The sequence below is a fragment of the Thermobia domestica genome, chromosome 5, assembly GCF_964235325.1.
Source record: "Thermobia domestica chromosome 5, izTheDome1.hap1.1, whole genome shotgun sequence".
Lineage (NCBI taxonomy): Eukaryota > Metazoa > Arthropoda > Insecta > Zygentoma > Lepismatidae > Thermobia > Thermobia domestica.
Genome location: NC_137458.1, coordinates 274,907,204 through 274,923,434, shown reverse-complemented (window position 1 = coordinate 274,923,434; position 16,231 = coordinate 274,907,204). Strand labels below are relative to the sequence as shown.

The following is a 16,231-nucleotide window of genomic DNA, read 5'->3' as shown; positions in this document are numbered from 1 at the left end:
CAAGGTATCCGACACAAACACTGAAAAAAAAATAACTTTATAAATCAGCACGTAATAAGGTATTTCTTCTTCTTCTTTTTTTTTTTCTTTTAAGGTAAAGTAACTCCCCAACAAGTTCGTATGCTGATCAGTATGAATAATACGTGTTGGCCTATAGAATGTCCATACAAAATTTTGTACCATGCCATGTGTTTTCAAGCATCTGAGGTGTAATGCTTTCACAAACATTCTCCGATGAAATAACGAAAAAATCCAATGGAGCAGATCAGGGGGTCTTGGAGGCATGATATGACTAATGTTATCACCAGGGATTTACGTATAAGCTAAGCAAGTTATAGCTTAGGGCCCCGTTGGCTTGGGGACCCCAAAAAATTTAAAGAAAAAACATTGATTGTAATGTAACTTTTCTAATAACAAGAAATAGCAAATAAGATAAAACGCAGATACAACAATGGTGTTTTGTATTATTATTTACTAGGCTTTTATGAAGCAAGTAATAGGGCTCTATTTCTCAGCCCTACTTGTAATGAGGCCAGTGTTATCCAACCCCGTTTATAATGGAGCCTCTGTTTCTCAGCCTCGGACCCTTCTTTCCATTTAGATATTCTTTAGGTCCATAAATTAGCATAGCATATATTCAAACCTAAAAAAGGCGACATTTTATCGCTGAAAAAGAAAGCCAGACGTATAAAGGGCCCCTAAAGCTTGACGTATAAAGAGCCCCTTTCAATAGCTTAGGGCCCCTTCAAACCTAAATCCGGTACTGGTTACCACACGTCTCGATTTTGTCAGGACAACCCCAAGTTCGGAGAAAATGTTTCTCTTCCCGACGTGGGTGGGTAAGAACTTTAAAATGTCCCAATTTCCAATTTACTGATTAATTTATTATTATTATTATTATTATTATTATTATTATTATTATTATTATTATTATTATTATTATTATTATTATTGAAAATTAGTTTCCAGATTATTATACAGAACCTTCAAAATAAGAAGAAACATTACAACAGTGGCGGGTATTTAGCAATATGACTGGCAACAGGAAATCTGAGCTTACTTTATAATTGATGAAAATATACTTTTCAAAGCAACATCAAATAACCAGAAATTTACATTTAAGTGTGCTTGTATGAGCAGTTGACGCCGGAGAGGCAGCAGCTAAAGCAATTAACAACAAACGATATTGTTCCTACAACAAAATTTATATTGAAGTACTGGAATAGTGAGCTATTTCTATTTTTTCTACTTTGCGTGTATTTAAGCACAAAATATATAAGCATATACATAGACTACATACTGCTCAAGTTGGCCATATTTGTGTTATATATTTTATTATAATGTAAATTGTCTCACTTTCTTTTATCAATCAGATACATATAATACACTTTTCATTATAGAAAGACTTCTATTGCATTATTACAGAAAAAGGAATACTGATAAATTTTCCCTCTTCCCCTGAATAACTGAATAAAATTATCCTCATTTTGATTTGGAAAGGTGACCAAATTGGACCCTCGCGTCAGATCCAACGATGATTGAAAACCTGATTTGTACAATCCCTAACGTAAATTGCATAATGTAGAGAAGAAAGGTTGTCAGCATAAACACTTTCTTTGCTTTCTTTTAAATAAAAATAAAATAAAATAAAACACATTGAAATAAACTTATCGTTTGCTGAGTTTTATATACATCTATTAATCGAAATGTTGATGCCTGTCATCCTGTAGATCTATATTTAGAAATTCTGAAAATAGATATAATAATCTTGGTTTACCGAAGAGCAAGGGCGGCTAGTGAAGGAAGTGACATATGTAAAAATTGCAGTTTTATTGCCTCAAACGAAGGAGATAGAATTTATGTAAAGATAGGTTTCCATTTTACATGAATCTTGTAGCTGTCATAAAAAGAATCTTGCAACCCGATCTTACTATTTACTCTTTACACATTACAACTTCCTGAAAGCAAGAAAGATAAATCTACCCATGCATTATGCACTCTGGTGGACAAATAGTGAACCTCCTCATTAAAAACATGTATTTTGGCGCACTTTTCCTCTCTGTCCAAAAGATTTCGTTGTTTCGGAAGCAAACAAAACTGGTTTTCTCTTTATGTCAGCAGGACGACGATAGCAGATAGCAAGACGTCCCAGAAAGTTGTACATGATTTAAGTCCTTGCAAGATGGAAAAAAGTGTTGTATGTTTCTTTCAAGACTATGTTTACATGGAGAAATATTATAGAGTTTTAAGATTGTTTTATGGCAGCTACAAGATTCATGTAAAATGGAATTGCCGTTTAATATACTTTTTTTTTTTTTTTGTACGTGAGAATTATTACATTAGATAAATTTTGTTCCCTCAATTTAAAGGTATAAGTTTTAATTTTTAACGATGTCACTTCTTCCGCAAGCTGAAAAGAAAAATGGTTCTATCTTGAAAATTGAGGAGATATTTTTTGATCGTTTAAATGACTAGCTCGGTTTTGTTTATTTAACACGAGAACCTATACTCGTATAGAGTGAAATTCGGATCATATGTGGAGGTACCACTGGGCACCGAATTCGGGTTGTTCCAGAATATTACCGTTGATGGATATATTGATCATTTAGAAAACTATACATAATTCGATTATCTATTACGGTTACATAAATTAAAGAAAATTTTATTTGGTCATATTCTCCTGGAGGTAACAGAAACGTAAAAGCAGAAATAATTGTTAGCAAGTACTACATATTATGCAATTTGTCTAGAAATTATTTTAATTGATCTTTATGCGTTATGAAAATAATTATTCTGTCATTAAAATGTGATTATGCATACTACTCGCAGACACTACCAGTCCCCTCTAGATTACCACTTTCCCAAAGCCTTACTCAACCAAGAAATATATTAGGTGTGGTAATTAATATTTTAAAAATCTTGTTATAACACGATTTTGTGTTAGTGTGTACGTAATTTACAAAATATGGAAATGACCTTGAGTTTCCATGCTTGTATTACTTCGTTAAAACCGGAAGTCATTTACACATTGCTTATTCCATAATTGTTGTTAATTAGTTAAGTATAACTGTGTGTAATATGTATATATAAATACCAACAGCAGATATTAGTCAGGTTCAAAACTGTAGATTTGTTGCTTTGGTAAGAAAGGGAAAAAAAAAAGCCAAAATGAAGCTACTTCTGGTAAGTTTAACTTGTAAGCTATACATATGAGTAGCATATGTAATAAGGGTGAACGGAGCCCTTATGATTTAGTTATTATTGTTGTTATTATGAGAAAGAAGGACGAATTCCATACAATTTATTTCCATGCAAATGTGGATTGCTACCCTATATTCTCAGGGCAAATAAATAATTAGATATGCAAGAGCTCATAAAATAATGACTTTTTCATCTTTTTTGTCAGAAATTTTGGGCTTTCTTTTACATTTCAATTTTAATGAAGAAATAACAGCATGTTCTGCTCTTCTTTTAACACGTTAACTGCAGGCCAAAATTAGCTGGTTGGGCACCAGGTGCCATTGATGCAGTATTATGTAACTCTCACTGAAATATTCACTCGTTGCTATAATCCTCCTCCCATAAAGTTAGTAAGCAAAAAACTTTTTCACAGACCGTTAGTTCCGGTATACTTTCGTGCGTCGTATTGGTCCGACAGCACGAATAAGTAGCTTTAGTTGTGAGCCAACGGCTGGGGATAGAGTCATAAACTCAATATTCCAATGTTGGTCCCATCGGACCAACGCGGCGTAGTACGAAAGTTCACTGTTGGGCCCATCGGCCAAATACGGCAGCCAATGAGAAAGCATTCAATTTGGGCTTTTTTTTCCTATGAATGATTGATTTTCCTTGATCGTTGAACTTCATATATATATATATATATATATATATATATATGAAGTTCAACAATCAAGGAAAATCAATCATTCATATAAAAAAGCCCAAATTGGTGGACGCAATGAGTTTCCTAAAGGGTGGACGCAACTTTTGAAATGCCTACCTTAACTACCCGGCTATTTGAGGCGATCGCAAAGCGTATTTATTGCTCATGCGTACTCTTGGAATGCGCTGACCATGTATTTAAATGTAGATGGCTAAACATCAACGCGAAAGCAATAAAATCGCTGAGAAAACGTATGTTCGAGCGTATTTGGTGCGGGTCGGAACAATAGACCGCCTGCTGTTTAAAAGATTTCAAAAGGAAGGGAAAAAAAAGGAAAGACGTGTTGCCAGGCAAAGGGATCGTAGCAAGAAACAGCTGCTTGGAAGATGGTTTGTGCAGAGTATTGGAACTCTGCTATTACACACCTGGACCTGGCAAAAAGACCTGGAAACCCTGACTGGCTCACAGTATGATTTACACATCTGGTGAAAGTAAAATTACTGAATAGCCACTTTGGCCGCGTTCGCTACAGGGGGTAACGCTTTCTCGACTAGCCTAGGACTTATAGTCACGTTTCGCAAAATAGCGGATGATTGTCATCTGTTTTCTATACCGGCAGGAATGGAGCTTTTTAGGTCGGAACAGCGTGTTGTCTTAGGAAAAAAGTTATTACAAAAGTGGTGAATATTTGGCGATAATAATCATGCGCTATTCGGCGCCCCATGAGTACTAATTACAAAGATAACAGATTAATATCATATAACGTTCAGTGCTGCCAACTTATGAGAACAGAAATGGCGGGCATTTCGAAAGTTGCATTCTTTATGGGACACTCTTTAGTTCGGATGAATTTCTTGTAGATGTACTAGAGTAATGGCTAATTGTTTAGTAATGGCGGACAAACACTAACGAAGACAGGAAACAAAGTTCCTGCGAGGATCTAACCCGCCTTCACTCGCTAACGCTCGCTCGGCAATACAGTTAGAATTAAATGTTATTAACCTAACCTAATCGAATGTGAATACAATATCGAAAAAAAAGTCGGTTAGAAACCTGGCCACCCTAAAGCTAAATATTACCCGATTAATGTCATATAACAGAAATATTTTATTCAAAAATGCTGGCAGTTTTTCTTCTGAAAAAAACAGTAGTCAAAACGTAGTGATACAAAATTATCATTTAGAATCTATGCATAAATCAAAATTTTATTTATTAACTTATTTATTTTTTAAGTAAGAGGAGGTCTTTTATGCAGGAAACAACTCGTTACAAAGTGTGTCTATCTTTGTACATAGCATTTATTAAAGCCGTTAATATTCGATCGAGAAAAATATTTAAAACGCTATACCAAGAGCTATTTCAAACACCCGGGTTTGAGTCCCGGTGGGGCACTCGAAAAAGTGTAAAAAGCTTTCTTCAGGCCAGCGAACTTGAATGAGGTTTTCTTCATTCACACCAAGCAAATGGCGGTGTGATACCTTATTTATATTGGTCCCAGGCTGCTTCCTTCCTTCCCCAATCCTTTCTTCCTTCCCTTTCCCTGGATAATGTGCTCACCGAGAGACGTCATCTCTCATACGTAACGGGACAAATGGCCATAGATGTCGACAGCCCAGAAATCTAAATCCTAAATCCTATTTTAAACATATTGTCACGATAGAAAGAAAGGAAGAATACATTCTGTAAATAAAGAACTTTGTACTGCCGTTGGACTAAAATATTTAAATATTTATCTAAATATTTCGTTTAGATAGAGTCATTTCAAATATTAGAAAGAAAAAAGGAAAGGAAATTTCTAAAATATTGGAGACAACATCGCGGCATTAGGTTCGACCTCAATAGCTACGTAGAATATCTATTAAAATTAGCAATAAAAATAATATTATTCAGAATTTGATTGTTTTAAGTTCAAATGATGTATAAAATTAGAAATCTAATTAAAAATTGAATATTCGTAACTATAATTTGCGCATATATATATATCTATGGATATGTTTCAATAATTGATAAACATTTTTACTTAGAGTTCTGTACACGAATAGTGGTTTATGTATATGACGGAAGTACTAATTTAATTTGGTCAGCCACGAAAAGTTATGGCTTACTCGGGTTAAGTGCAGGGAACTGGGGTTCGTTTCCCGGTGGGAGCTCATATGATTCGAATTCCACGTTAAGTTGTAGCCCATGTCTCATATAGCTTCTTTACTAAAAGGAACGGTGAACTCCAATTCAAGTAACCAGATAACGAGAGCTGAACCATTTAAATCCGATCCTGTTATGTATTTGGTATAATATAATTGTATCTCAGGATACAGTGTTCTAAATTTAGTAACATTCAGATTTTATTATATATTTTTGTTTACTTTCAGGTCTTATTCATAACTGGTAGCATGCTCATAATAGCACAGGTATGTAATAATATTTAAAGATTACCATCTTATCTTATCCAACATTTCTATTTATTTGATTGTTTTCTTCAGTTTTCCTTGGATAATTATCGCTGTTTCAGTAGGTTTTTTTTTATTTATTTTTTTAAGCGATATTTTGTACTCCATTCCAGTGAACACTTCGGACGATTTATTCCGGAGGATTTCAATACATAGGAAATTAAAGTAGTCGTGCGAAAATACTGGTAACCCTTATTGAGCACAAGCGGAACCTTTCCCAGGGTCAGGCCGGTAGCCAAACCCAAAAATGTAAGGGGGTGCCGGTTGAAGTTAGGGCGGACCCGATCCAACCATATTATAGTTCATCACCATATTATAGTTCATTTGCAAGCCTACCGTGAAAATTTTAGGGTGGGCCAGCAAAAATTTCGGGGGACCGCCCCCCTAGACCTTCTCTGGATACGCACCTGCTCCGGGGAGAATTTCTTAGCTCTAGGGCGAAATTCCAACTTGGGTAACCCCCTGAAATCATCTTGGTTTAAACGACTTTGCTGAAAAGAAACCATTCTAAACCAACGTAAACAATGATGAATTATATTATAATGGATAACAAAATACAGGATGAATTATATTATAATGGACTAGCAGCGTTCACCCCGCTTCGCTGCGGTCACCCCGGAACGCAATAAACTTTGTTACTTAGATAATTTTTACTTTTTCGCTTTCAAGTGATATGATAAAAACCATAGAAGATTGCAGTAAATCTTAACATTATATCGCCTGTCATTTATGTTAACCCGCCCCGCTTCGCTGCGGTCATCCCGGTGCTGGCATATTGTAAAAGTGTCTGTAAAAATAAGCAAATCAATTAAAAAATTTTAAACAGAAGATTCAAGCTATTTTCCGCTGTATATCGCCTGTCATTTATGTTAACCCGCCGAGTGACACGGTCATGCGGGTTGCATATAAATACGTTTATTTTTACCTATGATGAACTAATAACAAAGGATTTGTACGTTATGGACACCTGAATGGTCAATTATCTCAAGACACTGGTAATTAAAAATTAAAGTGATATGATAAAAACCATCTAGGGTCCAAATCCTAATAACCCCCCAAAAATGAAAGAAATTGGTTCAGCCGTATTAGCGTGATGAGCGGACAAAAAATTGTACGTTCTCTTTTATATATATAGATAACAAATAAAATTGCAGGAAACAATAAAATTAGGAAGAAAATATCTCTGGTAGAGTATAATTGATCACGCACAAGAAGTTTAAATCTCCTTCGATAGATGTCAACGCTGTAGAATGATTTTTGCCACCTAACGTCGAGTTCGGTAACTCGCCGTCAACCGTGAAGATATTAACAGATTGACTCCATTAACAAAATCAACCAAGAGAATTATTCTAGCCATCTATTGCAAAAAGAAAGAAAAAAGAATTCAAAAATTAGCTTTCGCTCAAGAGATATCGTGTGAAATAACAGAGCACGTGATCATTGTAACTCCTTAAAATGTTAAAGAATTTCCTTCAGTAACGAACTCAGTCGAGATATTCCCACTATCTTTTGCACCCCAAAAAAAAAAAAAAAATCTAAGACTCACTTTCGTTAAAGAGTTACCGTGTCTGGTGTATGTGACGTCATTTGAGGAGAGCGATGGCGGATAATGCCCTCCCGCTGAGTTTAAGAAATACATGCTTTTTTAAAGAAATGAATTGTGTACTAACATAATTCGTACTAGTATGTGTACTAAAATGTGTAGTAATATTCGGACCCAAGAAGAACGGGAATGGGGAATGGCGGAAACATCACAACGACGAACTATATCATTTATATCGTTTACCAAACGTTGTTAGGGTAATCAAGTCTAGGAGGCTCAGGTGGGCAAGTCATGTACCTAGGATGGAAGAAAGTAGAAACGCTTTCAAAGTCTTGACTGGAAGACCAATCGGAAAACGGCTATTAGGAAGACCTAGGCGCAGATGGGAGGACAATAATGTGGATCTCGGAGACATAGGAATACAAAGTAGGAACTGGATCCAGTTGTCTAAGGATCGACGTCAAGGAAGAACTTTTGTGAACGCGGCATTGAAGGGTCATAGAGTTAGTTAGTTAGCACTAGTATAATAAAGAAATATGTGAAACCCTTACATAGGTAGACAATCTTGTCTCCCCTGGAAAAATCTGAAATGACTCTTGAAGACGCGGGTTTGATTTCCGCCGGGAGCTGATGTGGTTCAGATTCCACGTTAGTCAGTAGGTGCCGTCTCATATAGTCTCGCTGCTGAAAGGGGCGTTAAAATCAACTCAACTTTGATATGACGCTATTGTATTCTGTGCGCTAACACATCAACTTATATCACCGCAATCCGTTGAGATAGTAACGGATTCTCTCCATTAACAATTCCAGCCGAAATAATCGTTCTATCTATTTATTAAATAAAAGAATGAAATCGGAAAGTTAATCTTCCGTTCCACAGTTAACTGTGTGGAGAAACGAACGTACGTGCTAGACTACAATATTATAAGGCCTATTTGCTGATTCTAATAAAAAGAAAAAGAAAAATAGAAAGCTGCATGTAATCGTTCGGTACTGATTAAACTGGTGGACACAATGCAAGAATAATTAAATGTGAGGAAGTTATCATCATCATTTTCATAGGTATTCTGCCATTATTGGCAGGTCTCTTGCCACAACTGGGAAGCATCCTGCTCAACGGTCTTCCACTAACCTCTTCGTCATCACGTACGGTTTCTGTTTTGATATCTTCCATCAGCTCTTGTCTTTTTCGCCCTCTCCTTCTCTTTCCTGCCACCATGCCCTCAATCATGTCCCTCATGATACAGTTCCTTCTCACACAAGGTCCAAACCAGTTTTTCTTCCTCTTCTTAATAATATTTAAAAATACTCTTATCTTCTCCACCATTTCTAACACTGTTTCATTCGTTTCTCTCTCCACTCACCTAATTTTCTCCATTCTTCTCCACACCCATATTTCAATATCTTCCTGTCTTTTTTCATGATTTTTGGGTGGCTATTTATAGCTCATATCTCATATATGAAAGGAAATATATGAATTATTTTTGCAACAGATACCTAAAGCTCGTCAATGGGGCCAATCTGTTAACGTATTAGCCGATAACGGGAGCTATATGCATCCCATTTCCATGTATGTGATGTTTTATTTATTTATTTGTTGCAATAGATAGCTAGAGTGATTATCTCGGTCTAATTCGTTAATGCAAAAGATGCGTTAACATTTTAACGGGCAACATTGATTTTAACGGTGGAAATCTGTACCTCATATCCCATATATGTAAGTGAATTTTTCAATTCAGTTCTTTGCAATAGATCGCTAGAGCTATTGTATCTACCGAGTTTGCCAATGGAGTGAATCTATTAACATATTAGTGATACCGGACACATTACTAGCAGTTATCTATAGCTGACATCTAATAGACCCTATCGTAGACGAATTTTTAAGTTCTGTTTACTTGGAATATATTGTTAGAGCAATTTCTTTAGTCCAGCTTCGTTAATGGAGTAAGTCAGTTAACATACTAAAGGATTACGGAGACTTTAACGGGGGCTATCTATAGTCCATATCTCATACATGTAAGCGATTTTCTATTTTTTTTAAGTAGATAGAGCGATTATATCGACCGAGTTCGTTAGTGTAGTCAATCCGTTAACTTATTAACGGATAACGAAGGCTTTAACAGTGGCTATTTACTATAGCCCTTATCCTATACACGGAAGGGATTATTTGCTATAGAAAGGCAGAACAATTACTCGATCCGCTTTGTTAATGAAGTTAACCCGTTAATATATTTAACAGTGAGTGACTCTCTATTGCCCATTCCTCACACGTGTAAGAGATATTTTAAATTTATTTGCTCAATAGATAGCCAGAGAGATTATATCGACTAAGTTCGTTAATGGAGTAAATCCATTACTTATTAACGGATAACAGAGATATTAACAGATAACAAAGACTTTAACGGTCCTATACATGTAAGAGAATTTTTGAAGTTTTTGCAATAGAGACAGATTGACCAATTGTCTTGACTGAGTTCGTTAATTAAGTCAATCCGTTAACATCTTAACATATAACGGCGACTTTAACGGTAGCTATTTATTGCCTTTATCTCATATATCTATATGTAATTGTTTTTTATTCTTTTTTTCTGAACAGTTAGCTAGTGATTAGCTAGAGCATGTTCGTTAACGGAGACAATCTGTTAACATATTAACGAATAACGGAGACTTTAACGGTGGCTATCTATAGATCACATTTCATCCATATAGGATAATTTTTACTTCTGCTTTTCGTCATAGACAGCTAGAATAATTACCTCAGGCCAGTTTCGTTGATGGAATCAATCTGTTGACATCTTAACTAATGTTACTAATGCCGTGTTGTAGGGCTATATATCTCATACACGGATATGGTTTGTATGATCCTCTTCACCATCTTTGTTAGGCTGGCCGATAGCCAGCCCAAAAATGTAGGGGGGACGGTAGAAGTTAGGGGAGGGGGGCGATCCAACCATATTATAGTTCATTTGCAAGCCTACCATAAAAATTTTAAGGGGGCCAGTAAAAATTTATTGGGGCCAGGCCTCCCTAGGCTCCCCTTGGATACAGGCCTAGGCTCTCAGATACCAGGGTCTCAAGTGTAATGACCCTGACTGGTAATATCACACCTTCATTCAAAAGGGAGGACCCATTGATAATAATTTTTATTTTCTAGACATTCTTCCTTATGTTGTAACTTTATAGTGTCATGTAACACAGATCAGTGAAATTTTATTACGTCATAAATTTGTTTAAAATTGCATATTTCCTATGTCCTTTGGCTACTAAGTACCTAAAAAGACGATTCTACTTTAAAGGACTTCTATTCTAGCACACACGCGTAGCGAGTAGGGCGGAGTATGACTATGTAACTAGCCTTTAACAGTGCCAGTACATGTTTTTGAGGAAATATGTCTGTAGGAAGGCACCAGCAGATCAGACAATTACTGACAAAGTCTTGTAGGTCACTTTCGCAAATATGAACAGTCGCGTTCTGTTCTATTTGGACAGTGGTGCCGAACATTTTCGCATTTCTAGTAAAGGTGTTCTTGTCATTAAGCAAGATATGTAGCCACATATGAATGCTAGAAATCTCATAATAAAAGATAGACGAAACTCATATAAACAGACGAAACCTATATTCACGAAAAATTAAATGTCGACTAAAAGCAAGGAATTGATGTTATTACTCAGTCCAAAATCTCTTGTCGTCGCGAATTCTGTCGGGGAATTTGAAACTTAAAATATATATAAAATGATAATGTCTGTTACCTGTATGGTTGCGAAATGTGGTCGCTTGCTATGAGGGAAGAACGTAGACTGAAAGCATTTGAGAGTAAAATTCTGTGACGAATATTGGGATTCAAAAAGAACGGGAATGGAGAATGGCGAAAAATTCATAACGAGGAATTGCATAATTTATACTGTTTACCAAACATTGTTAAGATCATAAAATCTAAGAGGCTCAGGTGGGCAGGTCATGTAGCTAGAAAGGAAGAAAGTAGGAACGCTTTGAAAGTTTTAACTGGAAGTCCCATCGAAAAACGACCATTAGGAAAACGTAGGCGCAGATGGGAGGACAATATTAAGATGGATCTCGCAGAAATAGAAATATAAAGTAGAAACTAGATTCAGTTTGCTAAGGATAGAAGCTAGTAGAGAGCTTTTGGAAAGCGACATTGAACCTCCGAATTCCATAGACCATAGAGTTAATTTAGTTAGTTTGACAATCAGGAAGTTATTAAGTATATCCGTTCGACTTCATGTTAATTAATACTATTTTTCCTTTCTTGTAGGCATATCCTGTTTATCCATACGATTACAACCAACAAGAACGTTTACAACAAGGAGAGAGCCGTTTTCGCCAAGAAACTCCTCTTGAGACCCCCGGCAGCACACCTCAAGAGCGACAATTTGCAATCAACGTCTTTTACGAACCAGACAAAGTCCTTAGAATTGGAAGCGTCAGAAACGACGGCTCTACTGCTCTCGATGCTACTTTCCTACAAACTGGACCCTACAACTATCCTTATGGATAGAAAATAAACAAACAGTTTACAATAATAATAATAATTCTGGGCTGATATTGTGGTTGTACATGTATTTGGTGATGTTTGTAATCTATTTAACATAAATATTTATTACAAGAATTACTAAAACTTTTCTGACCAGAATATATACACCCATTTATTAAAACTAAACTACAGTGTTACGGTTTCTACAATTTAACGTTATCTTCATCAGACACTAACTGTAAGAAATATCTCCAGAACATAGAAATACCCTATAAATACTAAAAACATAAAGGTCTAACACTTCTTGTTTGTTTCTGAAGCCATCTGAAGTCACCTGTATCTTTCTGTTTCGGATCTCCACCTGTTAAATCGTTAATTACTTTAATTACCTTAATTACTCGTCCATCTGTGTTTAGGATATATATTTCTATATTCTGGAGATATTTCTTTCAGTTAGTGTCTGATGAAGATAACGTTAAGATATCGAAAACGTAACACTGTATTTTAGTTCTAATAAATAAGTGTATATATTCTGGTCACAAAAGCTTTAGTTATTCTTGTACTAGGATTCAGAGTCATGATGGATAGAGCTAAATATTTATTGCAGAAGTTTAATATACTTCCATTCTGAAATTAAAGATATAGATTCAAATTAGATTTGAATAATTATTTTGGAACATATCAGCCCATCCAGTCATCAAAACTAAGTTATTTTAATATTTATTTAATATATGTGTATACAGGGGTAAAAGTGGATCTGAAAAGGTGGGGGGACGGTAGGTAGCGGCATGACCGTTCCCCTTGTCTTAGTTTGCCCATTGTATTTTTAAGGAACTGGGAGGGCGCAGTACATTATTTTCTATGTGGAGGACGGCGTGCCCCCGCGTTCCCCCGCACTTTTACCCCCTGTATGTATAAGTAAATACGTTCTGTAACACATGACTATGTTTCTTCACATTAGGTGTATTGTAAGTAGTGTTGTTAGTAATTTAAAAGTCTGTATTTAAAAATAAACATTGAATAAAAGTCAATAGCTATGCTCTGCTGAGCAAGCGACTTCTCAAGATCATATAAAAATAATATATTATTTTGTATTATTGTTATTAAATAAACTTGAGTTCAAAAAAAGTTTGTTGAATTTTCATTAAATCACAGAATATTGTTTAAAATATGTAGCTTTCTAATATTTCCATAAATTCTGTTTCTCGTAACAATTGAAGAGCTTGCTGTAATGAGGGGTCAGATCCATTTTCACAGTCATTTTGGGAAATAAATATAAACCTTTTTAAAAGTACAGTTTACTTTGTAGTTACACTTTGTACACTTAGTTTCTTAAAAACACCCATTCATCTTCACCATTGCCATTTGAAAAAAAAATGTTCCTCATAGAAGGATTGGGGGAAATTTGAAGTTTGGACCTAACTCCCAGTTGCACCAGTTAATTTTTTTTATTTGTGGAAACGTTGTTAAAAATTAGAAAAATAAGTTACATTTTGGTTACTCAGTTTATTCAAACTTGAACATATGGCAAATAGTAAGAAATAAAAACGTTGTATAAGAAGTTGAATATTTCAAATTTGGTTGATTCAAACATAAATATAAGAAAATATTGAACAAAAAATTGGTCTGAAATTCATCAATCATCGAAGCATTCATCTTCAATCTCCTCAAGTTCTTCGTCATTCGTCTCGTTCGAACGTAATCCGTTGTAATACCTCATTTCGTTTTCTTCAAAGTATTTTTTCGGGATCTCCATAACACCTTTATGTTTCTGAGTCTTTAAGGGATGTGGGTCATCATAAAGGGACGCAGAACGTGCACAGGTATTTTTGTGCGGGATCTCATATATTCCATTCGTACACGTCACTCTACCAATAAGGCAACTGTCTCACTACAGTTGATAGTACGTTCATTAACCAGATCAGCATACGTTGTTCCTAATAATGAAAACATTTGTGGTAATTAAAACTTACGGCTATTTCAAAAGTAGACATTTTAGGACAAATGAAACATTTTAAATTTTGTTCCTTTCAACTTCAATAGTGGAAAATTTTCTACTTTAAAAAAAAAAAAATAATAATTTGGACGTATTCAATAGGTAGAAAAAACTCGGTCAGTTTCTTTCCGCCGGTGTTCAACAATCCCGAATGCTTTGTCACAGGCCATAAAGTTGTGGCCTGGCTTGGGATAATGTTGAACGACTTTGTTAATCCTGCTATTTTGCACGAGATTATAAACATATTCGGTAAGAGATCGGTTCTTGTTTCGGGAAACGCAATTGTCGGAATATAAGTAGAGGATTTTCATCTTAGAATGTAGAGTATTGTTAATGTAATGATGAGGAAAGCTGATTGGTTAGTTAGATCACTCGTTTCAACAGTTTCAATATACAGGTAAAACTGATGAATGTTGTTCATTCTAGCTTTGGATCTACTTTGCCTTAATTGAAACTAAAATCTGATCAAAGTAGATCATTTTTAATAAATAATTGTGTTACAGTTTCGGCAAGGTATCATTGCATTCATCAGACACACTCCTTAAACTTTTAATAAATGTTACCGTTTCGGCAAGGTATCATTGCATTCAAGAGATACATTGATATTTCGGCAGTAACACATTGCCGAAACTATAACATTATTATTTATTAAAAGTGCACTGAGAAAAAAAGGATTAGGATTTCCGTGTGGATACATCGTATTTACGCGGGTGCGCTCCTTAAGTAATGTAATTTCATGTATAAAAGTACAGCAGGTGGGAACACCATGCCAAGTCTGGAGTTCGGCGTCGAACTAGACTCGCTGTGATTGGATAATTTTTTCACATGATTGATTTCGTGTTAAAAACTATTACTCTCGTAAGGTAGAGAGTCACAGATTTAGAAAGAACCAAGAGGGGACACTCGTAGGAAGGTAGTAACAACATTATATACCTAAGTTACCACCGTCGGAATGGGTATGGCGTTAATTCTAGATTTGAAATGGTGGTCCCACAATACAAAATTTTCGCTCGACGGTGGTGCAGATCGTACTACTGATGAAACAACATTACTTAATGTGGTGACGCGCGTAACCTGGTAAAAATAGCATTTACATGCCGACTGGATTATGCATTTTTCTCCGTGTGATTTTGCTTTGGTCTTTTTTTTTTTTTTTTTTTTTTTTAGCTTAAAGTAAAACTAAAGAGAAATCGATATTTAATCATTAATGTTGCTATATCTTAATTAAAACTAAAATCTGACCAAAGCAAATCACTTTTAATAAATAATAGTGTTACAGTTTCGGCCATGTATAATTGTCTTCAACAGACACATTATGAAATAAAATCTAAATGCTACAGCTTACATATCTGAGAAAATGAGAGGAGGTTATTTGTAGAAACCAATGAGATTCAAATAGTTCCTTTTAGTTTAAAAAACCTTTAATTGCATATAGCTCTCAACTTTTAATGATGAAACTTTCATCTAAAAAAAAAAAAAAAAAAAGGAACTCATTAACACACTTTTGTTGTCCTTTTCTTGTTTTTGTTTTACCAAAATCTTCAAATTTTCTGGGTTCTATTTTACATTTTGTTTCGTTTTCGTATAAATAACATGTTTATGATAGTCTTGTTTAGTTGATTACGAAGTATTCAGTGAAACAAATTAGCCTCCAGATGTAAAACTTCCCTCAGGAATACTACAAACAATTATTTGAAATGAAATGAAGTGAAATTTATTTTTTTAAAAAAATTCAGAAAATAGAACTCCTTTCACTATAAAAATTCAGGCTAATGAAAAAAAAAGTGTAAATTTATCAAATCTTCGTCTCTCTCCCTCATCTCACTGCTGATAGTTGAAGCTCCTCTGCGTATCATCGTCCTCGTCTAG

General features: G+C 35.1%; 1 long non-coding RNA gene across 1 annotated transcript; it reads left to right on the top strand.

The window, feature by feature from the left end:
- Positions 1–3,129: 3,129 nt before the first annotated feature.
- LOC145684859 (uncharacterized) lies at positions 3,130–13,494 on the top strand. The gene is made up of 3 exons (XR_014131414.1): positions 3,130–3,183; positions 6,253–6,291; positions 12,148–13,494. It is a non-coding gene; the product is annotated as an uncharacterized LOC145684859 (long non-coding RNA).
- The last annotated feature ends 2,737 nt before the right edge of the window (positions 13,495–16,231 follow it).